We start from the raw sequence: 7,062 nt of genomic DNA on the forward strand, positions 1-7,062 counted from the left end.
GGGATAGAACTAGGTCTTAAAAGGGGTGAAGGTAAATTAACGATAGGGGGCGAACAAATTTGATGGGTTAGTTGATATTCTCTAAGATAATCTCGTACCATTGTCATTTCTTTTAAACGTTCCAATTGCGAATCAGTTACTGTAGTTAAGGAAAGGGTAGGATCTTGGGTATCAGTTAAATCTATTATTTCCATTTCTGGAGAATCGGGTAAAGTTACTATGGGTACTTCCGGGAGCTCGTTATCAGTTATATCAATCAATTCTGGGGAGTCGATTATAATCATTTCCGGGGTATCAACTAAATTAACTTCTGGGTATTGTACACCTTTCATTTTTATGCCAATTTACTAAAACCTTATTCAAAAACATTACGATAAAAAAAAATCAAAATAAACTTACGTAGAGAGAGAGAGAGAGTGAGCGCGCGCTTCAAAAATCCTGGTACTAGACGCTCAAAGAACAACAATAGAGTGACGTTCCCCTGGCTCTGGCACCCCCTTATATAGGGCCTAGGGGAAGATAGTAAGCTTATCTCTTATTCCCAAAGAACTTGTTCAGTTCTCGAGAATATATTAGGGTTATGCTAAAATTTATACTTATTTACGCAAAATATTCCATTTAACTTCATTTCCGATATGGACACTGAAGTACAAACATTAGCCATAATCACCGTCCTGAAACAACCTTCTAAAATTATAGCCGTAGTGATTATTTTAATTACAATTTTCTTATTTGAGTTCATTTTGTGGTATTTTGAAAACGTTTCTACCGTAAAATTGTATCTTTTTTCACTGTAGTTCACAAAATGGTATTAAAAGTATACTAATTTTATGTTAATTTCTATTAATTGTATTGTTTTCTAGGATATGATTGGATCACAAGCTCTCGAGAGGAAACTACAATGAGTTTTTTTTCTTCTTCCAAGTGGATTAATATGTGACGTCAATGTGAATAATTAGAGGCAGTTTCGAGCACGGGACGGTTTAATTTCGAGTGTCTAGAACTGTTATGTCAGAGAGAGAGCCGATAGAATTTGAGGGTTATTTGAAGTTTAGATCACGTGATGAATTAATCTCAACAAGATAGGAACTGATTAATCTCCCATGCGTCATTTCTCTCTGAGACGCTGAACTGAAAAGAAGTGCATCCGCTTTGCTCTCGTCATCTACCGTAAACATGGAAAAACGATCTATTGGTAAGCATTATTTTATTAATACTATTACTATTTCAATAGACAAAGGCTTAACATTTTCATTTTCTATAGCCGAGACGCATACCGTATCCAAACGCAGGGGCAAAGAAAGACGTATCAACATAAAAATCACGTTAGGAGGATCAGTCTACATTTCTTTTGGTTTCGACGGATCAAAATTACAAGTTCTCTTCTTCAAAAAATCGAACGAAAATATTCTGTTCCTGACCTCCGAAGCTTTCACCAATCTACTCTCTTTTTGGGAGATCTTTTCGCCGCTACGCAAACCGGAGCATCGTCTCTAACCCACAACATCATCGACTATCATGACAACAACGTATCCGTCGTCGCCACGAGCAACAACATCAAATTGAACTCTGCCTACGGTCATGTTCTGGATCTGGGAGCTCGCGAAATCGGTGAGTTCCAAAAAAAATTGATTTTATTCGGTTTCAAATAAATCTTTTAAACGAACATAAAAATGTTATCGAATGCATGTACTTAGCTATTGTTAAAAACCTTAAAAAAATTCACGAATTATTATATGGAAAACCTTTCGAGGGTTTATTTTTGTACCCAGATCAATTTAATTCGTACCATCAAGTAAAATCTTATTTTGGCTGTTTTAAATCACCCTCGGAAGTACTACAAGTTTTACTAATTTACTTGTAGATAATCAATTAACCTCTAAACTTAGCTACTTTAATTTGTTTTCATTGTGTAATGCACAAGATAACCATCTAATGAAATATCTGATAGTACCTACTAACATGTAAACAAAGTTCTAAAATAAAAAATTAAATGTAAATAACTTGTTATTATTATTGCTTATATCCTAGAAATTAAGGGGTTCGGAAGCGATAGGGGAAATTATGGTTAACGAGGTGTGGGGTTAAGAGTAGAGAGGGGTAAATTCCATCCTTCAGAAATCTGCGCGAGGAAAACAAATTCTGGAGAATGGGGATGGGGGAAAGCAGCTGGTGAACGAGAATCTGGTGATTAGAAATTCTGGTGATTAAGGGAGGAACGGGAGAATCTGGTGATTAGAAATTCTGGTGATTAAGGGAGGAACGGGAGAATCTGGTGATTAAGGGAGGAACGGGAGAATCTGGTGATTAGAAATTCTGGTGATTAAGGGGGAGAGGCGCGGGTGAACGGCGGGAGCCAAGCTACAGCTTTGTGTCCTTCTGGTGATTGAGGGGGAGAGGCGCGGGTGAACGGCGGGAGCCAAGCTACAGCTTTGTGTCCTTCTGGTGATTGAGAATGAAATTCTCAATCACCAGGGGGATTGAGAATGAAATTCTCAATCACCAGATGGACACCCCCCTCTCTAAAGAAAAATAATTTTTGTAGTATATCATCTTATAAATATTTTTTATTATCTTATAAACCCGACTCGTTATTTCTCATTGCTCGCGTCATTTTTTAGATTACGTAATTAATAGGTCATTGTGTCCATTCATTCGCCCACGTTGGAAAAATATTATAAACGTATTTTAGAATTTTAAAAATATTAAGTGTCAATTTACTTTATACGGTCACCTTTAAAAATAACAATGTATTCAATATAAAAACGTTTATTCACATTTTCTTTACATCGGTTTTAATATTATGAATTTGATTAGTTTTACAATATTCTTGAAAATAAATCAAAGCAGCCCTTTCCTTTTCAGTCGGCATTTTTAATTCGGCTGGCAGGTTAGATGTAGTTGGTTCGGTTGATTCCATTGTGGCACCGCGCTTTTTACATGCCACAATTAGTTCATTAAGATAATCGATAATTTTATCATCTGACATTTCCTCGGCCTCCGTGTAATGGAGCGATTCACTCGCATCACAATCACACGCCAGATCCGAATCTTCTTTCATTGTATTACACGATAAATGTGTCATTTGAAACCTCTCACGGACCGGTATATTTCCGCGCATATCCAGCATTTCTTGGGTACCCTAAGCGGAGACATCTTCCTCTTTCCCATAGCGGCTGGCTTATGAAAACCACAACGCATCTACGTAATCTTTACGTTTCATGGTGTAGATTACGTAATCTTTAGTGAGTCATTTTTATAGATTACGTCATTTTGGGGGGTTTAAACCCAGAAATATTATTCCATAGCTCAAAGAGAATCGGGATGGCATAAATATATTTTGAATTTTAAAAACGGTTAAAGTCTCTTTTCATTAAGTATTTTTAAATATTTGAATATCGGAATTGTATTTTGCCGCGTTAAAAGTAGAGTTTAGATGTATAGTCGTTTTAAGAAATACTCGTGATATAGGGTCAAGTGTCAAGCATATTTAAGTACTACAATGATATGAAAATAAAGTTTAAAAATATTTCCATTCTACGTTACTTTAACAACGAATATTCTATGACGTCAACACACTCAAATCCATATTTCAAATTCAAATTAACCGCGCAAAACGCTTAAATCTATGTTTTCATTTGATTTTTAAATTAACCGCGACAAAATAAAAAATATAAAAAACATAGTTTGAAATTATGGTCGTTGTCGGAATTCGCGAACATATCGGGTCTTCTATCTAAGCGCGATACCACCTTTGAGGTTGGGGACGGTTAACTTTTATTCAATAGATAAAGCTCTCAAAATTATTCGTAAAACGTTTTGATCAAGTAATTTATATTTCTGTATTATCCGCGTAATAAGCCGAGTTGGATAATTTTTCGATTCAATTATTGTAATTCTGGGCAAAAAAATTGCATATCATTAAGTTATCGCATTGAAAGAAGCTTCAGTGTTTTCATAGTGAAATGTAAAGAAAGTTGGTTTTAAATATAATGGAAAATTACCCTTGTTATTCTATGTTCACCCATTGAGTATGGTAGCAGATGAAAAAAAAAATAATTAGCCAAACTAATACTGTAGTATATGCAAATATTTCACTCAGAATCAAAATTATTGACTCCCAAAAAATATTTAGCTATTTTATTATTAACCTACAGAGCTAGTCAGACTTAGGGAAGCGTGTTTTAAGATATGTTTAAAATTAACTTGATAAAAACAATGCTCTAGTTTTTAATTTTACGATACAGAGTAGCTCCCATTTAATGTGATGATTCTGAGTGAAAAATTTTCAAAAGTCAAAGTTATTGGATTGCATGAAACTTTAGTGTTTTCAGTTTGAAATTTAAGGGAAGTTACCGTTTTTAAAGTGATGGTTAAATTAGAATTGAAAAAAAAAAATAATTTCAGGTTTTATATATCTGATATAGGGTGGATCCAAAAAAATTAATTTTTTTAAATTGAACACCATCTCTTCTGAATACCTGTGTTGGTTAATTCTAGGGTGGATCCATATTTTTTTCGATTCAATAATTGTAATTCTGGAAAAAAAAAATGCATGTAATAAAGTTATCGCATTGAAAGAAGCTTCAGTGTTTTCGTAGTGAAATGTAAGGGAAGTTGGCTTTAAATATAGTGGACAATTATCTTTGTTATTCTATGTTCACCCGTTGAGAATGGTAGCAGGTGAAAAAAATAATTAGCCAACCTAATACTGTAATATATGGAAAATTTTCACTAAGCATCACAATTATTAAACCCAAAAAATATTTAGCTATTTTATTATTAACCTACAGAGCTAGTCAGACTTAGGGAAGCACGTTTTAAGATATTTTTGAAATTAATTTGATAAAAACAATGCTTGAGCTTTTAAATGATACAGGGTGGATACCGAAATTTAAGAAAAGCTTGCTAAATGAAATTTTTTCACTTCCTAACATAATCAATGGGTGGACACAGACTTAAAAAGATAATTTTCAACTATATTGTACGGGAACTTCCCTTAATTATCACTCTGAAAACACTGAAGTTTCCTTCAATCCAATAACTTTAACATATGCAAATTTTTCGCTCGAATCATCACATTAACTGAACCCAGAAATATTTATCTCTGTTAATAGTACTCTACACAGCTATTCAGACGTGCAACGTTTTTAAAGTTATGGTTAAATTATAATAAAAAATTAATATGTAAATGATATAGGGTAGATACAGAAAAAAAATCTTATTTAAAAGCTGAAGTAATTTTCTTTTCAATTGAACACTACAAATATAGTTTTCGCATTTTAACTTTAAATATAGACTATTTTACCATTCTCGAGTATCTTGCATATTGAAATTGTTACGCATACGGGGTTACCATTTAATTTTGGAATAGATCACCGAAATGTTTTAATTAAAATATCTTTTATTTTCTACAATAATTACCTTTATAATAATGCAAAATACTCTGTACGCTCAATACGTTTAAATAGCTTTCCAAAATGTAAATATAGGTAGTAAAATACTATAAAAACCCCTGACTCTACGTTCAATACGTTAAAATAGCTTTCAATACGCCAAATATAGGTGGAAAAATAATAGAAAAACACACACATACTATTATTATTTTTTAATTTTTGGAAATACACAACATCCACCAGTTACTTCGCAATATGACAAATTGGCTGCTCTCTTAGTGCCCAACATATCACAATTTAAACACAAATATATGCGTGGTAACGCTTTTAATACACCTGGAGGAATTCTTATACTTAGAATTATTTGTGATTGGAAATAAACAGCTTTACGGTACTTCAAACAGATTGAGTATCCGTCACAGTACCATGCTAGCCCTCCGACAGTTGGAACATGAAAAACTGAACCGTCACAATATATACAGAAGTAGTCACCAGTTCTTAATAATGACGTGATTCCGTCTTTCTTCAATTCTTCGACTGATATTGCATTCACTAGTGGTAAATACACGCTTGGTTATAAATTCATATATAATTCTTATAATAGTTTCTAGTGAAGGCTACCAGTAATTAAGAATTAACATTACAACTAAATAATTATATATAAAAATACTGTGATTTCTAAGCTAGCTTTAAAAAAAAATAACCGAAAACAATCTTACTTTTGAAAAATGATTCTTTAATATCAAAAATCGTCTGTCATACTCGGAAACAATTAATTGATCACTGATGTCGTTTCTAATATTTCTTCAGCTTTTAAAGAAAAAACGAGTTACTCGAGAATGGTAAAATAGTCTATACTTAAATTTAAAGTGCGTTTTAAATTGAAGTAATTCTTATTTTGTATTCCACTTTCACAATGGGAAAAGTGTCTTTCTCAAATGTTGTAGTTGTACTATTGTTAGAACTATTTAAATCCATAAGATAGAATCGTTCAGTACTTTGCGGATATAAAAAGAGAGACTCGTTCAAATGGAAATATTTTTAAACTTCATTTTAATATCATTAGCGTGTAAGTGGTCCATGTACCCAAAATTGAACCGCAAGTTCAGATATGCTAATACATAGAAAATACTACAAAAGCATCTTAACTCTACTTTTAATACATCAAAAAAATTCCGATATTAAAATATTTCAAAATACTCAATGTACTAAGTTACGTTAAAAAAGAGCCTATCGTAAACACGAATTCCTCCAATTGTTAAACATAGATTCCAGATTAGATGGTGTATGTATGATGGGTAAGACTCTTGTCAGAAAGACGAATTTTAATTTTAATACGTTGAAATAAATTTCGACTATACAAATATAGTTTTCGCATTTTAACTTTAAATATAGACTATTTTACCATTCTCGAGTATCTTGCATCTTGAAATTGTTACGCATACGTGGTTACCATTTAATTTTGGAATACATCACCAAGCTAAAAATATAAAAATTGATAAAAACTTAAATGGCTACGTCCTCATCCGAGAACAGCGGAGATGGATTTTACATTTTTGGTGGGAACAATCGTTTGTTATAACCATTTTAGCGCGAAGAATCCACACCTGATGTACAAACGACACTTTTAGCTAGCGAGAGGGGACACCCGCTGTGTCTATTTTAC

At 32.9% G+C, this 7,062-nt stretch overlaps 1 long non-coding RNA gene across 1 annotated transcript in view; it reads left to right on the forward strand.

The window, feature by feature from the left end:
* The window catches only part of LOC149926033 (uncharacterized), a 30,574-nt gene extending 28,752 nt beyond the window's left edge, over positions 1-1,822 (forward strand). The window contains exons 2-3 of the long non-coding RNA XR_016476974.1: positions 864-1,195; positions 1,265-1,822. This is a non-coding gene — a long non-coding RNA (uncharacterized LOC149926033). The remainder of the gene's footprint in view (positions 1-863; positions 1,196-1,264) is intronic.
* The last annotated feature ends 5,240 nt before the right edge of the window (positions 1,823-7,062 follow it).

The sequence above is a fragment of the Leiobunum rupestre genome, chromosome 10 (assembly GCF_980474605.1).
Source record: "Leiobunum rupestre chromosome 10, qqLeiRupe1.1.hap1, whole genome shotgun sequence".
NCBI lineage: Eukaryota > Metazoa > Arthropoda > Arachnida > Opiliones > Sclerosomatidae > Leiobunum > Leiobunum rupestre.